This window comes from Pipistrellus hanaki (genome assembly GCF_964339955.1).
Source record: "Pipistrellus hanaki genome assembly, contig: scaffold_108, whole genome shotgun sequence".
Lineage (NCBI taxonomy): Eukaryota > Metazoa > Chordata > Mammalia > Chiroptera > Vespertilionidae > Pipistrellus > Pipistrellus hanaki.
This window is the reverse complement of record NW_028182229.1, coordinates 18970-28032: the sequence shown is the minus strand read 5'-3', so window position 1 is coordinate 28032 and position 9063 is coordinate 18970. Positions and strand designations below refer to the sequence as shown.

At 64.0% G+C, this 9063-nt stretch overlaps 1 long non-coding RNA gene across 1 annotated transcript; it reads left to right on the top strand.

Annotated features, from left to right (window-relative positions):
- The first annotated feature begins 1644 nt into the window (after positions 1 to 1644).
- Positions 1645 to 4155, top strand: LOC311616201. The gene is made up of 2 exons (XR_014793862.1): positions 1645 to 2243; positions 2299 to 4155. It is a non-coding gene; the product is annotated as an uncharacterized lncRNA (long non-coding RNA).
- The last annotated feature ends 4908 nt before the right edge of the window (positions 4156 to 9063 follow it).

Sequence of the window (9063 nt, the reverse complement as noted above, 5' to 3'; positions counted from 1 at the left end):
TGTGTGTGTGTGCGTGTGTGTGTGCGTGCGCGTGTGTGACTTGGGTGTCCTTTTGTTTGTCTGGTTCTTATTGGGTCCCTCCCAGTTCTCGGAGGGGCACGTGCCCCATGCGGTGGGGTCCTCGCCAGCGTCCGGGGCACCAGGGTTTGTGCGGCGGGCAGCTGGGCGCCGGAGGGGCCGGCAGGGCCCGGGGCTGCGGTGTCCTGGGCGGACGCCGGGGTTGAAGACTCCGGGGCGGGTCCATGTCACAGAGCCAGGCCCAGAGCACAGTGATCACAGGGGCGGGTCTGACTGTCGAGGGCAGGCGCCCGGCGGGGGTCTGTGCACAGCTGCTGTCTCCCCAGCGAGGGGGGCGGGGAGCCCCCTGCAGAAGCAGCTCCGAGCGAGGAGGGAGCCAGGGCCACGCTGTGACGGGGGGCTAGCCCGAGGGTTAGAGGTCAGGGGTGTAGGAACCAGAGTCCAAGCTTCCAGATCTGAACGCTAAGCCAGAGCCAGCCTGGGGTGGGAGGAGCACTGCAGGCCGCGGGCACAGCCAGGGCCGGGCGCAGGCGGCACAGGCTCCGAGGTCAGGGAGTCCGAGGAGACCTGGGGGCGGGGCCCAGCGGGAGGGCGCAGCGGGAGGGCCCAGCGGGAGGGCCCAGCGGGAGGGCCCAGCGGGAGGGCCCAGTGGGAGAGCCTCATCAGGAGGGCGCAGCGGGAGGGCCCAGCGGGAGGGCCCAGCGGGAGGGCCCAGCGGGAGGGCGGAGGGGGGGTGAGGGCCCGGACTGTGCCCGCCTCACGCTCAGATGGAGCAGAGAGAGCCGCCGGTGTGAAGTGTTAGCGGACCACCTGGCTTTTCAGCCTCCAAACAGCCCCGCCGAGAAGGGACTCTCCCATTTTATGGGCTGGGAAACTGAGGCTCAGAGCGGCCGTGGGGCTTGCCCAAGGCCCCTGGGCAGGCTGGGGCAGACCCAGGCCAAGGCCTCAGACCCTCTCCTCCTGCCTGTGGCGCCCGAGCCCAGGGGCCAGCTCAGCAGGGCCAAGTCGGGGAGCCTTCACTTGGAAGGCTCCTTTCCCTCGGGTGCCAGTCATGCCAGGACACGGGCCGGGTCTGTGGAGAAGCGGCGGCCGGGGAGGGGGTGTGGGCAGCCATGCAGCCCCTCCTGCGCCTGTGTGCGGGGCCTCGGAAACAGGAGCCTGTCCCCGGGCTCAGGGCGGCGGGCGCAGACCCCGTCCACACGTGAGCCTGCGTGAGGAGCAGTGTGACCGACCCCGGCAGGTCCATGCCCGCTGCCCTCCGTGCCCCGGAGGGAGGAGGAGGGAGGAGGAAGGGGAGGACCAGGCTGGCACCGGGAGCTGCCCCAGGTTCTGGGTGAGGAAGCCGCTCATGCCCTTCCTCTGCCAAAGGAGCTGGTGGCCGTGCCTCCTGCCCGGGGGCCTGGGCCAGAGGGCACCATCCCATGGACCCGCTGGGCTGGAGAGTGACAGCCTGAAGGAGGCGGGGCAGCCTGCAGAGTGACAGCCTGAAGGAGGCGGGGCAGCCTGCAGGGGGCGGGGCAGCCTGCAGAGTGACAGCCTGAAGGAGGCGGGGCAGCCTGCAGAGTGACAGCGCCCCTCCCCCTCCCCCCCCCCCCCCCCCCGCCCCTGGCCTTGGGCAAGCCCCCTCCTCTCTCCGCCTGTTTCTCATCTGGCACACGTGCAGGGTGGGCACGGGGAAGGTCACAGCCTCGCTGCGGGGTGCGGAGGTGAGGGGTGAGAGTGTGGGGGACATGCCAGTGGGGTCCCTGCGGGTGCGGTGCGGGTCTGACACGTTCGAGAGGGACGGACAGAGCCAGCCATCTGCAGCGACCCCCCGGCTGGCCCGGTGCCTCCGTTTCGTTCTTACGGGAGCTGCTGGCTGTGGCCCGGCGTCTGAGGCGGTGACAGGAATGACCCGGAGAGAGGCAGAGGGGACACCCGCCCGGGAGCTGGTTTCCGGCGCTTTGTGTGACTCGGGTCCGTCAGCGCTTCTTCCCGCAGGAGCCGCCGTCCCGAGCAGCTGCTTCCCCTCCAGGCCGGGCCGGGGGGGTGCGGCGCGTCCCGGACTCTGTTCGGACCGGAGCTGTGGCCCCGGCCCCTCGCCCTCCCCTCACTCTGAGCTCCCACTGCCCGGCTGCCTCGGAGCTGAGCAGGTCCAAAATGAAACAGGCCTTAACCAACGCACACGCACACTGCACACACACGCACACATGCACACACACGCACGCACATGCACACACGCACAGGCGCTGTGCATGCACACACGCACACGCACACATGCACATATGCACACACGCACAGGCGCTGTGCACGCACACACGCACGCACACGCCACACGTGATTCTGCAGGTAGATCCCGCCTCTCTCGCCGTCTCCGTTGCTTTAGGAAAACAGCCGGCAGGCAGCTGGTGGGCCGGGGGCCCAGCACCGGGAGGAAGGACTTGGGGTGTCAGGGGAAACGTGGCAGAAATGGAGGTGCGGGCTCCGCTGAGACGCCTGCCGGCTCACCAGCAGGTCCAGGTCCCACGTAGGTCCCTTCAGACATGAGGCTGTGGGGTGGCCGTGCCCGGGACCGCCCCCCAGGCCCCCAGCAGAGCCCACGAGCCCTGTCCCTCCAGGAAGGTGCCCTGCCCCCGGCCCTCCCGCTCCGTGTCTGTGGGGGGTGGTGCTGGAGACAGGCTCCGGGGCCACAGGCTTGAAAGAGACCGTGCTGCTTCTGGTACTTTCCGCCCGGCTGGTGGGTTCCATGGTGGGAGAGAGCCCTGGGCGGCCCGGGCGTGGCGGGGAGGCAGTGTGCCAGCTGAGCCGCCCCGGGGCCTCGCCTGCCCTCCCATCGGGCTCCCGGGGGCTCCTGGTCAGAGGGTGTCTGCCTGGTCCCCGCAGACATCTGAAAGGTCAGGGGGCGGCCAAGAGCCGGTGGGTGCCCGTGCCCTGCCCACCGCAGACACTGCACACCTCCCGCAGCCAGGCGGGCCAGCCCTCCTCCCGCAGGGCGGGGGCGGGCGCACGCAGCTCGGGGTCAGGGCCTGAGACGCACACGCTGAGGGCGGCAGGAGCGAGGCCAGGCCCTGGAGATCCATTGTCCACGCGCAGTCACGCACCCACTCAGCAGCCCCTGCCCGCGGCCCGCGCTCACCGGGAGGGCCGGGCGGGCGGGCGGCAGGGCAGACGCCGTCGGGGAGAGGCTGGGCCCCCTGCGGCGTGCTCAGCGGAGCCCAGGGCTTAGGGAAGCTCAGATCACAGAGCCACAGGGAGCGCTTACCTCGCTGTCCATGACAGTGACCTTGGAGGTGTGTGTGTGTGTGCCGCCCCAGTCTCTGGCCCAGGACCCCGCCGGCAGCTGGTGCTAGACTGAAGGGTGTGGGCGGTGGCTGTGGCCATGGGTCCCCGTCCCTAACGCTCCCTTCCTCACGTCAGAGCCCCGCCCGTGTGCCCGACAGCTGAACCCCGGGCCCCCTGCCCGCCGCGGGGCACCACTCCTGGCTGTGGGGCACAGGGGCTGGCTCCCCACCGTTCACGGGAGCAGCGGCTCCGGGGCTGGGCAGTGAGGGCCCCGTGGAGTGCCCTCACCTGCCTCTGCACACACAGACCAGACGCCGAGGCAGGTGGCCGGCGGCGTGGTGGGAGTGACGGAGGGTGCGGCCGCCCGGCACAGGGTGGCCACGCCGGCACCACCAGCGACCAGAAGGGCCTCTCGGCACCTCGCGGCTCCTCACGTGCGGTTTCTCCCTTCTCTCCCGTTTTCCGTGTCAGAGCCGGGAGGGGGAAGTGGGGGGGGGGTGCGGGATACATCACCGCCAAGCTACCGAGCGGCAGGGCCTGGGATGTGCAATAACCATGGGGACCCCGAGGGGGCGCTGGGTGACCCAGCCAGGCAGGGCCCCGGGGCCGGCGGGACAGGGGCCCGCAGCTCCCGGTGGGCAGAGGCGTCCCCTCCCGGGGAGCCCGTCGCCACGGGAACAGGCAGGGCGGGGGCTCCGAGCCGGTCACCGGGAAAACCAAAAACCAATATTACTCCTGATAACAATATTCCTGACAATATACGTCCCACGACGCCGTGTCTTACACTGACCGCTGTTGCACTGCTTTTGTCTTTCTATACACAGTAGTTTTTATAACGATGTCCTTAGGTTTTAATAAAGAGTGTCCGTCAGCTGGTCCCTGCCCTGTTCTTGTCACTGCCGGGGAGGGGGAGGGGGAGGGGGGGAGGAGGAGGGAAGGGGAGGGGCAGGGAGAGGAAGGGGGGAAGAGGAGGGAAGGGAGGGGAAGGGGAGAAGAGGGGGGAGGGGAGGGGGAGAGAGGGGGAAGGAGGAGGGAGGGGGAGGGGGAAGGAGGGAGGGAAGAGGAGGGAAGGGAGGGGAAGGAGAGATGAGGGGGGAGGGGAGGGGGAGAGAGGGGGAAGGAGGAGGGAGGGAGAGGGGGAGGGGGAGGGAAGGAGAGGGGAGAAGAGGGGGGAGGGGGAGGAGAGGGGGAGGAAGGGGGAAGAGGAGGAGAGGGGGAGGGGGAGGGGAGAAGAGGGGGGAGGGAGAAGGGGAGGGAGAAGGGGAGGGGGAGGAGAGGGGGAGGAAGGGCTACTTCCCCGTCCTGTGCAGGCCTCGCCCTGTCGCTGGTGCGGGTGGGAGCCCTCCCCCAGGCGGGTGGGGGGGCGGTGAGGGGAGCAGGGGGAGGTAGGGGGGACCCAGAACATGGCTGGATGCCTCTCCAGCCAGTGAGTCTGCAGGGAAGGGCCAGGCCCCAGCTTCCAAGAGGAACGAGCGTTGTCATGTGTGCCAGTTTTCATGGCTTGGACACTCTCGCCACGGCCCCCTTTAAGCTGCGCTGTGTCGTGTGTGACATGTGTGTGACATGTGTGACATGTGTGTGACATGTATTGGCCTGTCCAGCCACTGACTCGAGAAGAGATGCAGAGGCCATTACACAGCACGTTGGTGGAGGCATGACCCCCATTCTCAATGCATTTAACTATATGTTTATAGAATTTCAGTCTTCACTGGCTGCGTTTAACAACCGGCTCACAAAATTAACAACAGGCTGCCGGACCCCGTGCACGCTGCTGCCAGCATGCCCGGAGCAGGAACCCCCACGCTGCGGGAACACGCAGTCATTCAAAAGCGTGAGCGGGAGTTCTGCAGGGGACCTGGAGGGACTGCCAAGTCAGAACGGCAAAGCACAGACAAGAGAATGTAGTCTTGATCACATTTTTATGACATAGTAGCCCCTTCCCACCATAGCATGAAAGCTCAGAAAACCAAGGTGACAGCATCTGGGGTGTAGGGGTGTCTGTGGGGAGGAGAAAAGGTAGACAAGCCAAAGAGGAAAACGGAACACAGGAGCGCCAATAGAACAAACCACCCACATGCTAACACAATCTGTCATCCGTGTACACGTCTGTGCCTGTGTGTCTTCATGTCATTAGCATATACACGGAGTGGCCAGAAGATGATGATCTCTGAGCGCATAATAATCTGGCCACTCAGTGTACATCCTATATACCAAAAGGCTAATATGAAAATTGTCCTCTCAACCAGGAGTTCGACCGGCAGGCAGGCTGGCTAACCACCCATGTCCCTTCCCCCTGGCCAGGCTGGCCGGACCTCACCCATGCACGAATTCATGCACCGGGCCTCTAAAATATATATATTTTAGAGAGGGATAGAAACATCAGTGATGAGAGAGAATCATTGATTGGCTGCCTCCTACATGCCCCACACTGGGGACTGAGCCCACCGCCCAGGCGTATGCTCTGACCGGAATCAAACCCTGACCTCCAGATTCATACACAGGCCGACGCTCAACCACTGAGCCCACCAGCGAGGCTAAAATTCATTCTAAAAGCCAGTCCTCACTTGGACATTTGTTTAGGTTGTTTGTTGTGGTATAACAAGCCATCCCCAAACCCAGTGGCTCAGCACAGCCACGGCTGTGGGACTCTGTGGGGTGAGTGTGGGAGTTCCCCACTTCCCAGGATGGCCGGGATCACATGACCTGCCTCACACGCTGGCCCTTGAAGCTGGCGACAAGCTGGGGACCCAGCTGGGGCTCTCGGGTGGGACCTGGGTTCCCCCCGGGGGGAAGAGGGGGGTCTGAATACAGCTGCCTGGGCTTCCTCACAGCATGGCCACTGGAGTGAGCAAGGGGGGGGGGCAGAGGGGGTGACCGAGAGGAGGTACAAGAGTCAGATTATAATGGACCCTGCAGACCCCCGTAGGAGGGGCTGGGGCTCCGATGAAGCCTGGGAGCCTTTGCCAGGCTTTGGGCAGAGGAGCGACAGACCCTGGCTCAGTGCTCCGAAAGGCTCCTTCTGCTGGCTGCGCGGAGAACAGACTTCAGGGATCGGAAGGAGGGGCTTCTTCCTGGCAGAGGCAGCGGTGGTGAGGTGAGGTTGGAGTCGGAAATCATGTTGCAAGTGAGCTACTCTGTTTCCTGACAGCTCTGAGGCGGGACGGGGGGGGGGGGGGGGGGAGGACAAGGAGCACCAAGGGTGAGTGCAGGGGGAGGGAAGGGACAGAGGAGCACCAAGGGTGAACTCGGGGGGAGGGGGGAGGGACAAGATGCACCACGGTGACCCCAGGCCCCGGGCGGTGCAAGAGAAAGACCAGGCTGCAGCCAGCAGGACGGGCTTGGGGGCAGTCGGGAGCTCAGTGGTGGCCACAGAGCTTCAGAAGACCCGGAATTGACGCCCATGGGACTGTCGTGGAGGGCCTGCTGGAACAGGAAGAGGTGCCCAGGCCAGAGGAATGGCGTGGTCTTCACCGGCCTCTCGGCGGTGGTTAAAGCCTCGAGACAGGATCACTGAGGGAGCCAGCGGTTAATGCAAGGAGACAGAGCAAGAAATGAATTCTCCCGAACCCTAACCCTAACCCTAACCCCTAACCCTAACCCTAACCCTAACCCTAACCCTAACCCTAACCCTAACCCTAAACCAACACTAACCCTAACCCTAACCCTAACCCCTAACCCTAACCCTAACCCATAACCCTAAGCCTAAACCAACACTAACCCTAACCCTAACCCTAACCCTAACCCTAACGCCTAACCCTAACCCTAAACCAACACTAACCCTAACCCTAACCCTAACCCTAACCCTACCCCTAACCCTAACCCTACCCCTACCCCTAACCCTAACCCAAACCAACACTAACCCTAACCCTAACACTAACCCTAACCCTAACCCTAACCCTACCCCTAACCCTAACCCTAAACCAACACTAACCCTAACCCTAACCCTAACCCTAACCCTACCCCTAACCCTAACCCTACCCCTAACCCAAACCAACACTAACCCTAACCCTAACCCTACCCCTAACCCTAACCCAAACCAACACTAACCCTAACCCTAACACTAACCCTAACCCTAACCCTACACCGACCCTAACCCTAACCCTAAACCAACACTAACCCTAACCCTAACCCTAACCCTAAACCAACACTAACCCTAACCCTAACACTAACACTAACCCTAACCCTAACCCTAACCCTAACCCTCACCCTCCAAGCCATACCCTATCTCCAAACATAACCCTAACCCTAAACCTCACCCTAGTCCTAACCTTAATCCTAACCCTAACCCTAACCCTAACCCTCACCCTCCAAGCCATACCCTATCTCCAAACATAACCCTAACCCTAAACCTCACCCTAGTCCTAACCTTAATCCTAACCCTAACCCAAACGCTAAACCTAACCCTCACCCTAGCCCTAAACTTAATCCTAACCCTCTCACCCTAGCCCTAACCCTAACCCTAACCGTAACCATAAACCACACCCTAGACCTAGTCCTAGCCCTAACCCTTGCCCTCCAACATGTTCAAGGTCAAGGGGATAGGAAGAACCAGCAGAGTAGGAGGCACTGGCAGAGGGCGCAGGGTCCTGGGTGCAGGTGAGGAGAGGGCGGCCAGGAGCTGGGCCGAGGGGCATGCTGCTGACCCGGGAGGCCAGGAGCTGGCTCTGGCTGAGGACTGAGGGTTCAGGTTGTGGTCAGTCTTCCTTCAGAGCAGTTTTAGGGAGTCCATGGGGCAAAGAACTTGCTTGGGGGTCAGAAGAAGTAAAAAAAAAATTTTAAAAAAATGGGGCTATTTGCTTTTTCAAGAGGGAAAGGGATGGGGCCAGAGGGCCAAGCAGTGGGGGTCGAGGGCTTGCGTGGCACTGGGAGAACCACTGGGTGTGTGGACGCTGTGCTGAGAGCTGATGACCGGGGAGCTGGCCCAACACCTGTCCTCCGCCTGCACCCACGGGCGGGGCCTGGCGCCCAACAGGGACCCACACAGGCGGCCCGGCCCCCTGCGCCTGGGCTCTGATGGCCCTCACCCACGTGCCCTGGCTCTGCCCTGACCCCCCCCTCCCCCGCCTCCGAGAGGAGTGGGAGCCCTGAGCCGGGCAGAGGCCCAGCGCCCTGATGGGTGTGGTCTGGGCAGCTGACATCCTTTTAAAAGAGCACCCTGTGCTGTCAGTCACCCCCTTTTCGTTAACCGCCTCAGAAAATCACCCAGCGGCTGGCGGATAGGCAGGCCAAACCCCAGTGGGGGGGGGGGGGGGGCGGCAGCACGCGTGACTGCCCGGGGAACTGTAGCCGGAGGGAGGCGGGATGTGTCTGTGGCTCCTGGCCGCGCTTCTGAACATGACAGCGCATGGCTACCTGCTTCCCTTCCACAGCCTGTCCATCCGGGCTCAGCCAGCAGGGGCTGCCGCCTCTGTTTCTCTAGAACCGGGGAGACGGGGCCCAGAGCGGGAGGGCAGGCGTGGGCATGGGGTGTCACAGGGCATTTCTTATCGGGAGAGGCGGCGAGTGCAATGTGTGCTCAGTGACCCGAAAGGGTTTGAAGCTCGTGTCACATTTTCCTAAACACACATCCACACGGGGGGTGGGGAGGGGGGCAGGGGGCCTCTTTGTCAGACCAGGTCCTGGCAGCAGCCCAGGCCGCCCGCACGCCTGCCGGCTGTGCCGGGGGAGCAGCCAGAGCCTGCCAGCCAGCACCGGGCCGCTCCCTTCCCGCTCCCCTCGGCCTGCCCAGGTGGCCGGGGAGGCCCTGCTGTGGAGGAACGTTGTCTGCACCAGGGGGTGGGGGGG